Raw genomic sequence first — 21511 nt, 5'->3', positions numbered from 1 at the left:
CGAAACGAATGAGGAGACCATCCGTTTCTCAGCAGTTTCCAATCGGTTTCAGATTCAACACATCCATTTTGAATCCAATCGGTTTCAGATTCAACACATCCATTTCGAATCGTTTTTATTTTAAGGGGGCAAACAATGTGAGGCTGCTGCAAATCAGAGGGGTGATTCTCATCCAACCCTTCTTTGAACCGGTCCACACGGGAATGCGAAACGTCCGACCCAGCTCCGCCTCAGAAATGGATTGACGTTTTCTAAAAGCTCTCGCTGGCCATGGGAGCTAACAGAGACCATCCTGCATGTAACCCTGTTAAGACATCACCTCTGGGCGTCCCGGGTAATACAAGTGTCGACCCCTTCGGCTTCAACACCAGGCTGACCACTGCCATAAACCTGCCGTGATTCAACAGAGGGAGTGGCCATAGCTCGCACCGATTTCGCGAAGAGAGGGCTGGTTCCATCCTAGAGCCTCCTAGAATTATCTCGAAATGTGGAGCTAGCTGATAGAAACAACTGTTATAGGTAGGTCTAAATACCAGGCATGTAAACCAGCATTGAAACCCACTCATCATATGTATGGGTTTGATATTTGCGTTGTTTTGTATTTATCGATAAGTTCAATTCATAAATTTATTAATTAATTAAAAATTATGAATTGAAAATCAGTTTATCTGTATGAGTTTAGTTTCCATTATTAATTAATTAGAAATTATGAATTGAAAATCAGTTTATCTGTATGAGTTTAGTTTCCATTATATTATTGATTCAAACATTTTGGAATTGACGACGAGAGTTATTTGTGAAAATAAAATTATTTTGCTAGATATTACACAATTTTATTTATAACATTTTATAGGTCGAATGACCATTTTTTTTATTTAAGTTTAATTTAGGTTTAAAGCCAAAAATGGTTTATTCATAAAATAGGGGATTTTTGCACAATCTAACTCATATTTTTTTGAAATATAGAATTTGAGGTTAAACATTTACAAGTAAGAAGGTTGTTTTTGTTTTTTATCTAAATTTGGGTAGGGTTAGTACACACAACTCACAAGTCAATACTAGCCACACCTTGTGACTGGGGAAGGACCAAAACATTCTTCATATTCGGGGCACCTAACCCTCCAGTCTCATCACAACATGCCTATTATTAATTTATCAACATGTACAAACTCCTTATATCAAAGGTTGTCAAGTTGAAATCCTAAAAATTGGAGGACCTATCCTCATTACTCATATTTCACAAGCTCTCCACCTAAAGCATTGACTTAGAGCCTCGTTGTTCCTATTTTTAAAAGAAGGGATAAAAAGACCATTTTCAATATAAATCCATTATGATTAGCCTTCTTTTAGGTAAGATATATGAGGTTATTCTAGAAAATAAGATTAGCATATGGTTAGAAAACCATGGAGAAAGAACTTAAGGCCAAGGTGAATTTAGAAGCTATCATTCACCTATGGACCACCTTGTTATGTTTAGAATCAGCCAAAGAAATACTGTAATAATAAACTAATTTCAAGTGTTTCTTTGTTGACTTATAAAAAAAATTGACACAGTCACTGCAATAACCTTGGGAATTAATTTGAAAAGCTAAAAGCTCATTTTAGGTTGAGAGTATCAACGATAAGGTTGTATGAGAATGTTACTACCATGTTTAGAAATACTAAGCATTACTCCAAAGATATTTTTTGTAGTTTAGAGTTAAGTGAAGGTGTCTCTCATCCCCCACCCTTTTTGGTATATACATTTGCAAGTTAGAATGTTGTTCGAAAAAAGCAAAGTTTGTTAGAATGACTTTAATTAGAATAGTCATAATCCTTCTTCTTTACGTTGATGATATTATTCTTATGGAAAGGTGTCCTTATGATCTCCACAAGAAATTAAAGGTTCTCAAGGGTTTCTACTTAGTATAGTATCACTATTAACACTAACAGGACAAAGATTATGATAATTGAATCCAAAACTATTACTTATGATAATTCATGTATGAAAACAATAGCTTGGAGGAAGTGACTTCATAAAAATATCTTGGAATTGATTTGCATCACAAACTTTATTTGAACTATAGTATAGAGAAAAGCATAAATGGTGGGTAGAAAACTTATTGACTTTGAAAACAATTGTAAATTAACTGACATCTAGCTATGGGATGAAAATAAACTCCTCTTTGAGACAACCATAACCTCTTTTATCTTATGTGGTTGTCAGGATTGATGTTGTAGCATCTTTGGAGAATCATGGATAAATCATATGATTGCTTCAAACTCTAGCCAAAACCAATTGTAGCTCAAATGTGCCAATTTTTTGGCAAATCATTAATGAATTGTGGAAAACATCACTTTGAGAAATATCTAAATATTAAAAATATTAGTAAATCTAAATTTAAGGAGACATAGTGATGCAATAAATAATTATAGGATAAGAGAAATTTGAGATACCAAAAGGAGATAATTAATCTTAATCTAGAATATCAAAAATAGCTCTATGTTTTAATGAATGTAAAGAAGAAAATCAACATTGTTAAAATAAGAACGAGCTAGCATAAGTTCCATAGTTAAATAGGGCTTTCAATATTTCCTAAAATGTTGTGGGTTGAAAGAATTTATAGCATTTGTGACACTAAGAGAGTTGAAGAGGAAAAATTCTTTCTCTTAGAATACCGAATGCACACATTTTAGAATATTTGTTACAATACCAGATCATTTCTAAATTTTTAATTAATCAAAATTATGGTGCTTTTAAGAATGCTTCTTTTCAAGCACAAAAGGAATTTTTTAAAGAAAACCAAGTAATTCCGTACATTGTTTCCTTAAAGTCCAATAAACCCAAGTTGGTAATAATGGACATTAAAAATTATCGTCATCTTCATCATCAATAAATAAAAGTTAAAATTTTATATTCTTTTGTATTCTTTTACTTTTCTTCCTTTGATTTTTTTTTCCAAAGTGAGGGAAATTTATACTTATATTACTTTCCCCAACTTTACTGCCAAGAAAAAAATTTATATTTTTTTATTAATAGAGCCAAAACAAATTGATAGATGCACATGGAATTCATAAGTGCTTCTAAGCCGTAAAACATATTGCAAGTTGTTCATGTTTAATTATGTTATTAACCTCTTAAAAGGAAACCAAAATGATATTCATAATAGTAGTTTTAATCTTTCATCCAAAGATTAGTGTATGCTTGTCATTATATAAAAACTAAGATAAGAATTGTAATAGCTATAGTTCAATCCATGGTTCATGATTATATTCTACAATATTTCCATTTTTTTATTACTAAGATAATTTAGTTTCATCATTCCAACCCAACTCTAACTTCTGAGAGCTCATTTGCAACATTATCCTTGTTCTTAAAAACATGAGATTGATAAGTATATGAAAATAATTTCAATCTATTGAGAACTTCATCATACAAGGTACTAAGGAGAAATTCTTGAGTGTTTTTATAGCAAAAATTTTTCCGGATGAAATCACATAAATATTATTCATGTCAACGTGTTACGAACCACTTACTGTGGTTCATCATCAGGACATAAAAAATGCATTTTTTGTGCTTCCATTGAATAACCAACATTCAATGTCAAAATAATTGTAATCGGTTTACACCAAACCCTTGTGCTAGTTTTAGGTTCATGTTTAGAACCATCAATTCATAGATGTTATTAGTTTCTTGAAAAAATCCTTCTTTTATATAAATACTATGATTTGAATACAAGTATAGTATACTTCCTAAACCTCCCTTGGGAGGGTTCCCTTGTGATGTACCATCAAGAAAAACCCATGGAATATCCTTTTATAGCCCAAGTAAACCCCACATGAAGTGAATTGATTCTATTTATAATTTCTTTTCATCACTTTCATTTGAAGGAATTGGCCTTGGTAGCTATTTATTCACCAAAATTACCTCTTTTAGAAATTATTGGCAGTACATGGTAGATTCACTTTCACTATTATGATTCCCTTTGGTGGCAATGGATGGTTCTTTCATATCCAACAAATGAATGAAGTATGTTTTCCTATAACAACCATTCTTCCATAGAAAGTTTGTAACTAATGCATGATCATAACCTTACCTAGAAAATTTAGTGAAATAGGAAGAAAATATCTTTTTTTAGTTGATATCAATTGTTTAAGGCAAAGGATTCTCCTACACTAGACACCTTTCATAAGAATACATGAGCATCCAAATCATGTGGATTGAACTAAGAACTCTTCAAATGATGAAGTCCATTGAAGGTGACCCAATTCCTCTTTAATAATTCATGATGTGTCCTATAAATTTTTGTTCTTTAATTTGCCTAAATACTCAAAATAATCTTTATCTCAAATCTTCCTACCAACCCTCTTTACCAACATTTTCTCAAAATTTTCAACTAGCTATTTTTAATAATTGTTCTTTTCATTCCACCTTGGTGCCTACGTTAGCCTCTTCTACTCCATCGTGAATTTTTTACAAGTCAACAACACTAAATATAAGAGAAATATCATTTTTTTTGGCAAATACCACTTGTATGTGTCATAAAAAATATTCTTCAAAATATTCCTATACTTGAGTTTGTTATATGTTCTTAGGGGGCATTTATCCTTCCTCAAATGTTCTATTATGATTTTTCCTTCTTCAAAACTCCTGAATATCCTTCACAACTATGTTTCCTTCTAATAGCTACATTACTCCATTTCAACTCCTTTCCAACATGTTCTTCAATTTATTGCATGCTCTTGACAAACTTATTTGCATCGACACTCCTTTTAATGTATTTTTTCAACAACTTAACGAAGTCTAGAATTCCTCTAAAAGACTTGTCATAAACTACCAAAAATGGATTTCTACAATGGATATATTTAATGAATTATTTTAGGTGAATTCAACATGAGCAAAGGATAAATCCCATTGACAAAATTTGTCTTCAATTAAGCTTCTTAATATATTTCCAAGGCATTGGTTAACCACCTATGTTCGATCATTCATTTGCATATGATATGTTGAGTTATATTGTAACTTGGAATCCACCTTCTCCTAAAGATTTCTTCAAAAATGTTTGAGAAATCTAGTATCTACATCTAAAGTGATACTTTTTGGTAGCCGATGCAACATTCCAACATCCTTGAAAAACAACATAGCCACATGAGTAACATCTCTAGCCTTATTGCAATGTATGATATTTGCGGGCATATGAAATCAAGGAATCACACAATTTCTATGGTTTTCTTTGAATGATAACTAGATTCAAGCAAGTTAAGACAAATAAAATTACCCTATGGAAAAAGGGTTGATCTCAACAAGGGCTAATGAAGCAAATACCAAATAAAGTAACTTAGCACACAACCATTCATCCCATGGATCATAATATCAAGATAAAGAAAATAAACCAAGTCACTTCACCTTCCATCATCCAAGATCCACGATAAATATCTACAAAAAGAGTTCACATACGGAAACTGGGCATATACGGAAGATGTGCGCATATACGGAAATTGGGCATATACGGAAACTGGGCATATACGGAAGATGTGTGCATATACGGAAACTAGGCATATACGGAAGATGTGTGCATATACGAAAACTGGGCATATACGGAAGATGTGTGCATATACGGAAACTAGGCATATACGGAAGATGTGCGCATATACGGAAGATGTGCGCATATACGGAAACTGGGCATATACGGAAGATGTGCGCATATACGGAAATTGGGCATATACGGAAACTGGGCATATACGGAAGATGTGTGCATATACGGAAACTGGGCATATACGGAAACTGGGTATATACTAAAACTGTGCGCATATACAAAAACTGCGCATATACGGAAACTGGGCATATACGGAAGATGTGCGCATATACGGAAACTGGGCATATACGGAAGATGTGCGCATATACGGAAACTGGGCATATACGGAAGATGTGCGCATATACGGAAACTGGGCATATACGGAAGATGTGTGCATATACGGAAACTGGGCATATACGGAAGATGTGTGCATATACGGAAGATGTGCGCATATACGGAAACTGGGCATATACGGAAGATGTGCGCATATACGGAAACTGGGCATATACGGAAGATGTGCGCATATACGGAAATTGGGCATATACGGAAGATGTGTGCATATACGGAAACTGGGCATATACGGAAACTGGGCATATACGGAAGATGTGTGCATATACGGAAACTGGGCATATACGGAAGATGTGCGCATATACGGAAACTGGGCATATACGGAAGATGTGTGCATATACGGAAACTGGGCATATACGGAAGATGTGCGCATATACGGAAACTGGGCATATACGGAAGATGTGCGCATATACGGAAACTGGGCATATACGGAAGATGTGCGCATATACGGAAACTGGGCATATACGGAAATTGGGCATATACGGAAGATGTGTGCATATACGGAAACTGGGCATATACGGAAGATGTGTGCATATACGGAACTCAAGAACTCTTTGGATGCAATACCCTACATATGACCCCAAGCACAAAACACTTCGGCTGAAGCTTACCTGGAGAGCTTGAGTGCACAATGTTAAAGAAAATGCAGATTACTTTGCAAAACATCAAAACAACAAAACAGTCCGAAAATCAGGTAGCCCCTGTTGGAATCAAAGAGAGGCGCAACATGGTAAGCAAGTCCACAAGGAAGCCCTCGATGAAATATCAATAGGCACAAGGGGGGGGGGGAGGTGGTGCTACCCCTCTAAGTAGCAAAACACAACCTGGCAGATTTCACCCTTAATTTCAGTTGACGCAGAACTCAAGAACTCTTTGGATGCAATACCCTACATATGACCCCAAGCACAAAACACTTCGGCTGAAGCTTACCTGGAGAGCTTGAGTGCACCGAAATCTGTTGGCCTAAACTGAATCTGCATGGGAGAACCCTACTATGTTTTTATTTTACATGTTAAAGCAACCAAAGTTGGTTGAAATAAAATAAGGGGAGTTGAAACCCACAGTGAGAGAAATCATATACTATAGCCGCGTGCTAAAAGCAGAAAATAGAAGGAGTCGGGAAGCTCTGTTCATAAATAATTAACCCTAACCTTGTTTTTTTTAACATGAAAATGCATAGTGCAGTGAAATGAATAATCTTCGAAAACAATAAAATCATTGTGATAAGCAAAGATGATATAGTGACTTATCTGTATACAAATTCTTCAGCGGAAGGCTTTCATTAAATATTCTAAGACAGTACATACTCGCAAAACCAAAGAAAAGACTGAACAAGCCAAAAATTCAAGGTAGTCAAAGCAGACTTCTACGTATTTTTCGAAGATGAACTTTCATAAAATATATCATGTTAACAGGATGACATCAAGAAACCTGAATGTATAATAACAGTAAATCTGCAAATAGAACAATATATGACTAGCTTCCAAAATTACATTTAATAGGGAAACAAGATAGCATACACAGCAAGGTATTCCAAGAAATAGCACAACATAACCTTAAAAGAAAAGCTTGTCATGGCCGTAGCCCCATATCATACCCTTCGGTAAGAAAATCAAGGTACATATTATTACTTCTGTAAAATTACAAGGCCCTCGACCAGAGTTAACATCAGAACAACAAAACAGTTTGGAAATCAGGTAGCCCCTGTCGGAATCAAAGAGAGGCGCAACCTAGTAAGCAAGTTCGCAAGGAAGCCCTCGATGAGATATCAATAGTCACAAGGGGGGGTGCTACTCCTCTGAGTAGCAAAACACAACTTGGCAGATATCACCCTTAATTTCAGTTGATGCAGAACTCAAGAACTCTTTGGATGCAATACCCTACATATGACCCCAAGCAAAAAACACTTCAGCCGAAGCTTACCCGGAGAGCTTGAGCACACCGAAATCTGCTAGCCTGAACCGAATCCACGTGGGAGAATAGTTTGGAAAGCTCGAGCCTGAAACCGCCATTCCTATATACAATAGATAGTAAACAATTAGTATGTAGAAAATCTGTATTTGACATAAGCATCAAACCAAAGGAAATTATGAGCTCAGAGTTGTTACTGGAAGGATTCAAGCAACTTACCATTCGAGGGACAACCCAGAACTTCATGGCTGATCTTCAATGACAAAGTATCCATCTTACTCAAAGAACTCGACAGAGGAAGGATGAGCAGAGCCCGAACAAGCGTCAAGAGCTTAGGAACCAAATGAACCACAACCGAGCAACCAAGAATGTGTATTACCGCTGAAGAGTTCGTAGCCCTTGGATCCGAGATCTGAGCTCTCCTTTGTCGATGGGAGTAGGAATCCCAAAGCATCCAGCTATGGAGGGACGACTTGCTCGTGCCACGAAGCTATGGCAGAGCCGAAGAGTTTGACAAATCCCAAATCGAACAGTCCATGGTTAAACACGCAATGAATGAATTAATATTCACCACATAGGACAGGTCATGGTATTAATTACAGTATATTGTGCATAAGGTTGTGCATACCGTAAAGCATGGGTTAAGATGTGGCCCAAAAAACAATATAACGTATGCAAAAAAAATATCAGTGGATAAAATATATAGTTAAATGTGACCTCTGTCCATAAACCTTGTAATTAATGTTATTTTTAAATTACCAGATTACCCAGATTAAGTTTCACTTTCTTATTGTTTTCTTATATATGTTTATTTATCATTAATACAGTAATGTAATAAGGGAGGGACATGACATCCACGAACTACATGCTGCAAGCATTAAATATATATATACACCATTCCACGGAGCGCATGCTGCCAGCATTGAACATTAATATATATAAGATTTTGTTCAATTTATTAATTTTAAGAATATTAAAGAGAAATATTTCTTTTAATATTAAATTTGGTTTCTTAATTTTTAAAAATAATTTTTTTTTTTTTTAATTATATTAATGATATATGAGTAATATGATATCTACAAAATAATTTAAAATTAAATTTAATCTATAACAACATATTTAAGAATACATTAATTTAAATAGCATTTTCTCTCCTTAAAGTGTACATTATTAGATATTTGGTAATTAGAATTTATTGAAAATAATTAAATTTAAATAACATAAATTGCATATATTAGTCATTTGTGTAATTATAATTTATAAAATATAATTTTAAATTTCAATGTTTTAATTAAACATAATAATTATAAATTTAGTCACTTAAATATCATATTATTGATAAAAACCACTCTTATCAATAGTTGCAACGGAACAAGGAACTTTGTTATAAATTTGAAAGCAATTGTATCATGATAAAGTTGTGTGTTGAGGGAGGGAGCCAGGTGCAATATGAGGTTCAAGAACATATTTTCACATTTACTTAAGGCTTTATTTGTATTCTCCCAAAATCCACATGCTTTCTTAGGCCTAATTCTCAAGCATATGCATCCTTTAAATTGCGACTAAGGCTTTCATCTAACATGTTCATCTAACAACATGTAGGTGTTCTTGGGAACATCTTGACGTTCTTAAGAATATTTGCAAATTCCTATGACCATATGTTGATATTCTTTTTGGGAATTATTATTACTATTTTAAATCTCATGATCAACATTTTAAACCTTGATTTCACCAACTCATTAAATTGAACATTTTAAGATTGATTTAGAAAATTTAAGAGTGAGAAAGAGAGCTTAACAATTTACTATTGGATGTTAATTGGATTTGATTTTTTTTTAATCTTAATATTTTTTTTAATCTTGATTTCGACCCTTGCTTTCAAAAATGGCCGTTCACATTTCAATATTCTTCCACACTCTATGCCTTACGGCATTTCCTTTACAACATTAAATGCAAATACTAATTTTAGTATATGAAAAAATAAAACTAGTATATGATAATTAATTAACAAAGACTACTTAAAAGCTTTATTTAGAGTTGTTAATGAATTGATGTCTAAGAACCTAAATTGAAGTGTGTATAGAGTCTCCGTAACCAATGTCTACGCCATCGGATTGTTGATGGAGAAACACATAACGTCGCTATAATGGAACGTCAAAATATCACATAGAATAGTTTTTATTATAATTTTTAACTAGAAGAAGTATTCACTATATAAATTAATAAACATAAATTAATATATTTATTTACACTTATTATATTTAGTATATATAATTATTTAATTATATAATTGTTTTATATTATTTTATTTATTTATTTTTAATAAAAAATGGGCCATTGGTAGGATTTTTTTATTTTTATTTTTAAAAATACACATTAATTGAAATTTAACTTTTAAATTTCATGATAAATAACACTTCATTATTATATCAATCTACAATTATACTGTGAACATTCCTAATTATTATCATATTCTCACTTCATTATTATATCAATCTACAATTATACTGTGAACGTTCCTAATATACATTATCATATTCTCACTTCTTCGACATTATTGAAATATAATTATACATTATCATATTCTCCGTTTAACTTCTTCGACATAATAGTTTTTAAACATTTTCTTCGAATGGATATCTGTAATTAGCGAATCTGTGGAATTGTGAACGAGTTTTATAATTATTACAATTCTGTCAGTCATAAATTTCGTCCATTCACCAACACAAATATTTTCACTGATTCCTCCATTAAACTGTGAATGGTGGTTCTCTTGACATTCCTTTCTGCGGAATGTGTTCAAATTAGCCCTGTTAACGCTGTTAAATTGTGAATCAGATTTCTATCTGTTTCTGCATTTTACAAATTAACCAATAGTTTTGTTGCTTCTTTCTTTAAACCATCAAGATCTGTAATCTGTGGCAGAGTTTATAATCTTGTGAACATTGACAGCATATAGCTTAGTCATATAACCATTACGAGGTTGAACGTATATATATGTCAAATGCATTGGCAAATCAAGTATGATAATTGAAATTGAATGAGAGAAGAACTGTGAAAAATAATCATTGGACATGAAAAACCCTATTTATATTTCTTGCAAAAATGTCTGAGTTGTACTATCATAACACTAATATCATCGTGTGATTTTCTTGTTACTGCTACTTCTACAAGCCTTTTGCAAGCAGCTATAGGACCGCCTCCTAATGGTGTCGAATTAGGATGGTTCTCCACGCAAAAAGGCCTGGCAATATCTACCGCTTCTTGATTACTGACTACATCCCACAACCCATCTGATGCCAGAATTAAGAATTCGCAATCAGATGTTACTGGAATCTTTCTAGTCTCTGGTTCAGCCGTTATCCATTCTTTCATGTGTGAGTCACCTATTGCCCTAGTTACAGCTAGAGACCCCTGAACTCGCCAAACTCCGTGGCGGAGGTCAACGATTCCACCCAAATTCTCTATCCGCTTTCGTCCGTCCTCCCTTCCAGCTCGATGATCACATGTGAGGGCTTCAGAAGCAGCGTTTCTGCTCAGAACTGCTCGACAATCCCCAGCATTGGAAACCACTAAGTTACCATCTATAATCAGAACTGTTACACAAGCAGTACCGCCATAAACATTTTGCTTCAAAAACTCTGCATCTGTTGTTAAGTAGCCAGCTTTAACGGCCTGCTCAAGAATGTTCTCTGTTTCGTCTCCCATGTCCACCATAGCATTGACAATATTCTGCCCAATATTTTCGGCAGCGAAATCTGAAGCTTTGCGACCGCTATGACCATCAAAAACCCCAAAGAAGGCCTGCTCGGAATCGCCAAGAACATTGGCAATGGCTTTGTGGGTGTCCTCCATGAATTCTCGCCGACCTTTTTTGCTTGAAACTGCATAATGAAAACCCTCCACATTAACCTCCTTCGCCTGCTCCACCGCTGAGAACAGCGAATTTAGGTCCGGCAACTGGAGCCGAATATCCATTCTCTGCGGACGTTTTCTCTTTAGCTTTGAGGAATAGCGTTTGCTCGAACCATTCTCCACCCTGACATTGTCCGAACTGTTCCTGCTCTCTGTCCAAAGCAGATTCTCCTTCCTATTGGTTAATACAGGGCTCAGTCCAGATCCCACAAAACTGGTATTGGTTAACACATGGCTCAGTCCAGATCCCACAAAACTGGTTTTGATGCCGCAGGTTCTGGGCGTTTGGAAACCAGGATTCGAAGGAGAGCTTGCCCATATTTCAATATCATAATCGCGTATTGAAAGGGACCTGCATGAACCCAAGAACAAGGAAGAATTCCCTGCTGCAAGGCTCGCCATTTTCACAATCTGCGGATGATGCTGCTATTGTTGATGTTGTTGATAATGGTTGAGCTTGTTGCCTTCGAAAACTGGCTGATAAAGGCAGCAGTAATGCCCTCTCTGTTGTTACAATTCAATTGAATGTTCTCGCTCCGAGAAACTAGAGCTGGTTCCGTCCTAGACGATCTACCGTTAATGTGTTGAATCTGAAACCGATTGGAAACTGCTGAGAAACGGATGGTCTCCTCATTCGTTTCGTAGGTCTCCTGGAATCAAAACGGTGATTACACATTTCTAATCATTTCATAAAAGAATTCTGGCGGGACTACCAAATTTGAATTCAAAATTTTGGGCGGCACTGTCTAATTTGAAATGTTGGACGGGGACTCGGGGATTGAATGAATGTACGTGGACACATTAAATGAAGTTTTGAAGTTCGAGTTGCGGCAGGTGAGTGAATCGATGTGTATCCATGCATCCATGCATGCGATGGGCTCTCCGGGTTAAGTGGACTATAGCATTAATGATGCTATAGTCCATGAAATAGCACTCGCCGTTTGGACTTAGGCTTATGCATAGCCCCTCAGTCTCACCAGTAAACCTTCAACCAAGGTTTAAGTTTGTATTTATTGTCATTTAGATGTTACCACTTATATGAAACAATAAATGACCTCTCCTACTCCAAGGTGAATGAAATTCCTCACACCCTTTAAATAAATAACCATGAGCCCATAGAATGTGCCATCTGAAAAAACGAGGTATTTTTAAGATTGGCAAGATGGTAGATTGTACTTCCAACTCAGTGACAATGCCATCGGGTCCGCCCTTTGTAAATTGTTAGTATGACATATGCTCAATGAACAGGGAAGATCTAAGAATAGGGTGTGGTAGATCTGGTTTCATTTTTGATGAATAATAGAGCAATTAGTTAATCTTGAATGCTAAATGATATTCCTTTCTATATTATTGTAACAACCCTCACCACTACTTGAACATATTAAACCTACCTTTAATTTATCCCTGCTAACGAAATGCTGCTGATAACCATCATTCCTGTACATAAAATGAAAAACACAGCATTTACATGAAATTAGCCAATACTTAATATATAAGAATTAATGTGATAAACATAATTATACAAAGGTGCACATTTTAAGGTTTGCTGCATCTTTTAGCATTCATAATAACTTTACAAAAGGAGAAAACCAATATCTTGATCTAGTCTTCTAACTCCTAAATAAGAAAGTAAAATCAAGAAGTTTTTCTCATATAAATTTCCATGAACACAACAAAAGATCCATTTTTTAACTTGCAGAAATTGTTGTCTCTTTCACTCAAATGAAACAAAGAAAGTGAAAGGCTCTGTAGTGTAAAGCCTACTTTCTCTGTGCATCAATACAGGGCATTGCTTAAGACACTGCTTTGACAAACAGCCTATCTTGCCGAATATTATTTAATAAATTGCCCTATCTCTTGGAAAGATAAGATGGCCAGCAGATGATGCTACTCAAAGTCGCAGTTTTATTATTAAGATAACCAGAGAGATTCTTTCTTTCATGGCCAGTTTGCATGGAAATGTCTTCTGTAATCTTCTTTCTCCTTTTCCACAAATGTGTAGGTTAATGTCATCTGTTATTAACTTATTACTTCTCGAAAAGCTGTTATTATAATTCACCCTGTATTTATAGTCATCATGATTATATTTCTTGAGCGATTTAAGCTTTGCTTTTAAAATAAAGTAGTATTTTATCAACTTTCAGTTTGTGTGACAATTCTGAAGTTTCTCCATCAATATTTGGATTCAAAATGAAAAAAACAGCTACATTGTCAAATTTCCCTTATCTATGTGCAAATGAACATCTGAATTTTCTATTGTCCATTCAGAAAATAGAAATATAACTTGACACAGCAGGCAGTACATATAATGATTAAAACACACACATAGCTTTGAGTAGATAAATTTATAAAAACTTCATTATCCATGGAAAATTCTTCCATGTTATAACAATAGGCATCTGTCCTAGTCTAGAAGAGATTTCTTTATTATTCTTTTAACAACTGAACAATTTAAGCATTAGTCCAAAGTGTTAATTAAATTAATTATTGTCAATGTGGTTAGGCATTTGGCTAATTTTGTGCTCATCAATGCTTAGTTTAAATCCTCTTAAGTTATGTGCACCAGTCTACATTTACAGATTTATTAGGAATGTCATCCATGAATGTGAGGAAGCATCTCTTGGATTTCTCAAAAAGATTTTATTTGAAAAAAACAAATTTAACAAGTTAATATATACAATGTTAAATTATAAAAATAAACCAATAACTAGCCATATGCACATAGTAGCAAGAAAATACAAAGGAACTTCAATAGATCAACCAGAGAACAAAATAATTCACAGCAGAAACCCAAAATATTGTAGCGTCCATGGTCACATTAAATGGGTAAGTTGAAAGTGCACAACCTTTTGAGAAGAGAGAACTCAAGAGTATAGATGCAGAGAAAGAAAACTCTTCATCTTCTCTTAAGGCAATTTGTACATGTACTTGGGTTTATTGCTATGTTTACAATGTTCACTTTGTACGCACTGTTTTACTGTTTAGATACTTTTTCAGTCTTGATGATTCCTCTTACCCTAGCTCTTTATAATTCTACAGGATGTGATTTCAAGTCCGATTGGCCTACCCTGGTCATATGCGGACATTAGGAAGAGATTTCTCCATCATTCTTTCAACAATTGAACAAGTTGAGCATTAGCCCGAGGTGTTAACTAAACCAATTATTGCCAATATTGTTAAGGTATTTGGCTAAGTTGAGCATTAGCCCGAGGTGTTAACTAAACCAATTATTGCCAATATTGTTAAGGCATTTGGCTAGTTTTGTGCTCGACGATGCCTAACCTAAATCTTCTTAGGTTAAGTCCACTAATCTAAATTGACGAATTTACTAAAAATGTCATCTATAGACGTTAGGAAACATCCCTTAGGTTTTTTAATGAAATTTTTTTTGGTAAAAAAATATAAATTACATATATGCAAGGTTAGATTATGAAAGTAAACCAGTGACTAGCAATATGCACATAAAAGAGCAAGAAAATACAAAGGAACTTCAATAGATCAAACAGAGAACAAAATAAATTCACAGCAGAATCCCAAAATATAGTACGTCCATGGCCACATTAAATGGGTAAGTTGAAAGTGGATAACCTTTTGAGAAGAAAGAACTCAAGCTTATAGATGTACAGAAAGAAAACTCTTCATCTTCTCTTAAAGCAATTTGTACATGTACTTGGGTTTCATTATTATGTTTACAATGTTCACTGTGTATGCATTGTTTTAGTGTTTAGATACTTTTTCAGTTTTGATGATTCCTATGATTGTAGCCCTTTACAATTCTATTAGATGTGATTTCAAGTCTCATTGACTTACCCTGGTCATATATGTGGATATTAAAATAATTTCTTTTTTTTTCTTTTTTCATTTCATGAACTTAAAATTAGAATCAACTTACTTATCAACGCTTGTACAGTTCAAAAAAGAATATGTTGAGTTTAGCATCAGAGGAATCAACAAAATTTCTTTTAGTGGCACATTTGGTGATTCAAACAAGTAGTGCAGCAGCAACAAAAAGTGTGGGTATGCAGCAGGAGGATGATTTCCATAAGAAGGATGTGTGAGACCAGTGCTTGTATAACCAGCCTAGATCCATCTCAGCCTTGGATCTCTCAAGCATTGAGAGATCAAATTTTTGTAAGTGCATATATTTTTATTGAATGCAGAAATTTGAAAAAGGTTTCTACTTTTCAATATTACATTAAATTACACATTTCCCTAATACTAAACTATAGAATGTACGACAACAATGCCTAATGAACTTAGGAATAGCAAACAATCCAACATTAAATTAAGGTCATGATCGTGAGATGTAAGCATTTGGAACAAATTTTTTTATGCAACATGGAGTGAAAATAAGCTTATATTGAGCCAGCAAAAGCAAAACCTTTAATTAGGAAAGGAAATATTTACAGGTTGAGACCAAATCTTATAGGTACTAAGTGACCTAACACAATTTAGATTATGTGCCATGGCAATTCCCTTATTATAGACAAAGTGATCTAAAGTTAAGTTGGTCTATGCCATTCTTTCCCCGACCTAAGGAAAATTTTGCAGTTCCCTAATAGGAGATAGCTTATAATGTGCAAGAAAATTAAAATAGCATCATTTAGTACTTTATGAAAGGAAGGATGTGTGTTACCATGCCCATACAATCATGAATGATTTGTACTTCCAAGGATTTGATTCTCTCGATGTTTGATAGATCTAGTTTTGTGTTATTTCTTTTTTTTATTGTTTTGATTTTTTCCAGCCTATGCCAGTGCCACATTATGTTACACATCTTCCTCACATTTCATTATATAATGCACTATCAGCACAACCAGTTGTGCCTAATGCAGTTAGGAATAACAAACAATTAGATTAAGTTATTGTCTTGATAATGGTAGCTAAGCAATTGGAGCACATTTTGTATGTGCCATGATGTTAAAAAGGAAAACCTAAACCTTTGATTAGGAAAGGTATACATTTACAGGCTGAGACCAAAGCTTATATGTACTAAGTGACCTAACGCAGATTTAGATAAAGTGCCATAGCAATTCCTATATTAGGGACACAGTGATCTACAGTTATGAAATTGATCTTTTCTCAACCTAAGGAAAATTTTGCAGTTCCAACAAAAATTTGAAAGAGCATCTCTGATGTCTCTGAACAGGTCCACATATAAAAATCAAAGCCTACTATACCCCTGTTGAATGTAACATTATAGCAAATTGAGAATGAAATAATCAATAGATTTTGTCATTATGAAAAGAATCTATGGAAAATAAAGGCTATTTTTGACTCGTAAAATTCATAAATTGTCAATGACATCAGAAAAATATATTCCAAATAGATTTCTATTGAAACCCAAGCATATATCTACATGCATCCAGCATATATGTAGGGGTGTTTGAATATATGTGAAATTTGTTAAACGATAGTCTGTCTCTTAAGTAAAGTGTGATAAGACCCAAGGAATGACTAGTAACATATGAGAACCACAGTTAGAGTGTTGTATTCCCAGCGTTATTAATGAGAACTTGGACATGAATAAAAGAGGTGGCATTCCTCAAAGTGGAGGAGCCCCCCACATTCATGCTGCCAAAGAGCTGGACACCACATAAGAACTAGCAGTCTTAGCTAATATGGTTGTATGTTGGTCTTGATGCTTCCCTAGGATACGAAAAGGGCAAGAGATGCGCTGGCAATCATGAAGCTACCAATTATGTTTCAAACAAGCTTTGAATTAATTGATTGAGTCTAATCTCTCTCATCTAAAGGCTATATATGTTAACCAGTACCGCAATCGATGCATAAAACTAAATTCCTCTAGAGGAAATGCAGAATAGATCAGACAATTATATAGCCAATACAAAGAGAACAATAATAAATTGGGGACAAATAAGTTATTAACATACAAAAAAATAGCCCAACATTGTTGTCAAGTATTAACCGCTCATATCCCTCAGGAATGGCAATGCACTGTTGTGTTGTAGAAATTTCCTGTCCAGGTTTCTTCACCTACAAAGAATTGACGACAATTTGCATCAGATCGTGAACGACTACTGCAAGATGTCCCTAATAGTTTAAAGCCCCTAAAAGTTATCGCTTGGATATGTTAGAAAACATGCAACTGATTTATGTTGATTGACTTATGAGAAGGTCACTATGAAACTGCAGCAAGTAATACCAGTGTACAAATTCTTGCATGACAGCTTAGTATAAAATATGGAGCAAATATCTAAAATCACCATAACCTTAAAATTCCTGTCCTTTTCATATATATAATATAACACAAACACACACAGAGATGAAGTTCTCTATGATGCAACTAGTCTTCTTATCAAGGTGAATATTGTATCATGAACATTAAAAAATATTGAGAGGTTCTTATCATTCTATCTTCCCGTACATTTTGAGACATGCACAGTGTTAGCTTTCAGTTTATTCTGAAGTGTCTGCACAATGTTTGGTGTGCTTCATGAGATTTAGGGTTTGGTGTGCTTCATGAGATTTAGGGTACATGGTGTATGTTCATCACTTGAATGGTTTGAGATTTAGGGTACATGGTGTATGTTCATCACTTGAATGGTTTGAGATGGATTAACAAATAGGAGATGGTGTGTAATGGACTTGCACATTGAAGATAACTTGCTTAGTGGTTGTTTTTAATTTCAATTGGGTGTTTGCTTGGTATTTTTCCCTAGGGTATCGAAGTTCTCTTGACAATGTGGCAGATGCCATTCATGATAGCCATGTGTAAAGGTCCACTTGCATGGAGAATGACCTACTTGGAAGGAGAAGAGAAGGACATAAATCCGTAGACAAAATGGGGTATATTGGATCCCTATAGGGAGTATTGGAGTTGGCTTAGGGACGCCTAGATTGCAATAGTGTTCATTCATGAGGAGTGGACCACTGGAGTACATGACTTAGGAGGAGTGATGGAGTTCCTATAGGTTTGTGAAGAAAGGATGTGGACAAACCTTGTGTACATGATATTGGAGCATGACATGTGTACCCTTGGAGTGAAGCACCATAAAACTCCCTCCCACCCCCTTGGACTTTCTAGGCTGAATGGGAAGTGTTACTTTTAACTAATCTAGCTTCCAAAGTCTCCTTATGGAAATGGGATTAAAAAAAATTGCCCCCTCCAAAGTTAGTGGAATTAATTTTGGATAACACCATCGCATCCAGCTTGTCGAGAGCTTTTCGGCGATATGAATTTTATCTCGATTTGATGTTGGGATCAAAGTTTATGCCTATCTAAAGATTGGCCATTTCATTACTGCCACGTCAATAGGGCTACCACATGACACCCATGCAAAAGCTATGTGGCCTTGCCACATCATCCCCGACACCCACATGGCACTTATGTGGCTTGTTGGCGTATCCATGGCAGTTGCCACATCAACGTTACTCATGGATCCCACTCGGCCTGACTTCTCATGCAAAACATGAATTCCCTTTGTATCTGGCCATAGAGGATATATGGGTGCTTAAACAATTTGCGCTTGGAAGACCTCCTCAGCCCCCAGATCCTTGAATATATCTGAATTTCTATCACTTCACAAGACATCCATCCTAGGCCACATCTGGGCCTCTTGGCTTTGTGTCCTTGCATTCACTACTAGATGTCTTGGATCCTCGAATGCATCTGCCAAGTGTGAGGTAATATGGCCCGCAAGCAACATAACATGCCCTTAAAACATGCCCCTCACTGGATATGACTTATGCCATCCTTCTTTGTGCATATCTGATTTTACTTTAGATTTGGTGCCTCCGCAAATGGGCACAAGGATAAGCAGCCTAGATGTTCATACTCACATATACATCCACCAAGCCCACAATGTCCCCGACCTAGATACAAACTATACCAGTAACCTATCCAGACTTGGATACAACCAAATTCTCTACGACACACAGACTTAGAAACTTTAGGGAATTTCCAGAGTCTTAGCCCAACTTCTATTGATGCACAATGTTACTCATAACATTGATTCCATAACATGCCTACTACCAGCATTAACACTTAGCTAAACCACAACTAATAGTGCTCTGTAAAATTCAACATAAAGGCACTATAACAACCCGATAATGGGTCTACATTAGATCTTCTGATATAACATACCATGCAAAACATCACATATATAGACCTTCAACAGTCTTAACACAGAATCTCATAAGAGTTATATCATGCTAATTATGAATCTCATATACTGTAACAATTAAGCTAAGCATATTAAATATTCATACATGATCATATAAATAGCTTATGAATACTCAACATAGTACCAACACTTATACACAGAGGTCTCCAACTGCTCATAACCATGAGAATCATTCACATATCCATCTCATTACAAACAAACAAGAATAATGCAATTCCTTACAATCAATGTTGATATGCATACAACGTTATTACACATAATAACATCATTCATTATTCATGGTGCAACATGAGTAAACACACATACTTGTGTAGTTTGAATGACTGGAAAATAAGAGAGGGACTTCAACTCTCCACCCAACCATAGGTTAGCTACACTGCAATCTCTCTTGCAGCTAACCATCCCCGAGTTAGATTCAGAGTCTGAGGAGTTAAGTGCTCAAGGGTATTCACATCAATACCATTCAACCAATAATCAGGAAGATAAGTCCATTGTCTAAGTGGTTTATCAACTGCCTCCAGCTATAAGAACCACAGTGACTCTCAATTCAAACTAAATTCAAGCTTTAGACCAACAGAGATGGGCCCATTGTCCAGGGGGTTTTATCAACTACCTCCAACAATAAGCACCGTAGTGACCTCTACCCCAAACATAATTCAAACACAAGGATTCACCCAAGGCTCACTGAGATACAATTCAGTTCTAGGAGGATGAATGCACTACGCTAGTGGTTTATCAACTACTTCTCTAAGCTAGCACTACAGGAGTCAAGAGCCCATTGTCCAAGTGGTTTATCAGCCCCAAGGCTAGCACTTAGTGGTTTATCGGTTCCTTTAAACTATCACCTAGGTGTCTCAACTTGTCATGTGGTTTATCAACTTACTAAAATAACACATAAGTGATTTATCGTCCCTTAAGCCAACACTTAGTAGTTTATCAACCCCAACGGCTAGCACTAAATGATTCAACTCCACTAAACTCTCATTGGCCAACTGATTCATAGGCATGTACATTGGCCTTAACAAAAACATGGGGATTGTTATCCCAAACACAAAACACAAGCTAGTGGAAAGTTATTTCTCCTCATCAGGTCCATGTCCACTACCAATTTCAGGCTCTATGTTCTCTTTCTTTACACATTTGTTGTTCTCTCTTCTACGAGTTATCTCTTGCTCAATACCACTACACAATTTGTCCCCACAACATATTGCATACCCTTCCATACTCCTGCCTACTCTCCTGCATCTCTTGTTGGGGATTTGCTTCATATCCCTTCCTTGTGTGTTGACCATGCCCACATGTTCCATGAGAACTGAGACCGCATAGGCTCATCCTTCACTCAGGAAGCCCACACTTGAATTCAATGCTTGAACCAACAATGCCATAAATTCATCAGGGAGATAGGTGGTGAAATAAATATAGTGACTTGGGTTTACAAGCAACTTCTCCTCCTTTGATCAGGTGCTTAGAATTATGCTCAAAAATCAAATTATTAAAATATTGTCAAACACAACTTCAGATTGAAGAGCTCGTCATTCTGAATCCAATGGTGCGAACGACACTCAAATCTGAGTTCATATGCAGAAGTTAGAGCAAGTCAAAGTTCAAGTTTGACTTGTCTACATGGCAAGATTG

General features: G+C 35.3%; 1 pseudogene; it reads right to left on the bottom strand.

Moving 5' to 3' along the window:
• Positions 1–10898: 10898 nt before the first annotated feature.
• Positions 10899–12363, bottom strand: LOC149207515 (putative protein phosphatase 2C 53 pseudogene; annotated as a pseudogene).
• Positions 12364–21511: the final 9148 nt, after the last annotated feature.

The sequence above is a fragment of the Pinus tabuliformis genome, chromosome 1_2 (genome assembly GCF_031772625.1).
Source record: "Pinus tabuliformis cultivar Carrire ecotype Pingquan chromosome 1_2, CPIR1, whole genome shotgun sequence".
Lineage (NCBI taxonomy): Eukaryota > Viridiplantae > Streptophyta > Pinopsida > Pinales > Pinaceae > Pinus > Pinus tabuliformis.
This window is presented reverse-complemented; position numbering and strand designations above follow the sequence as displayed.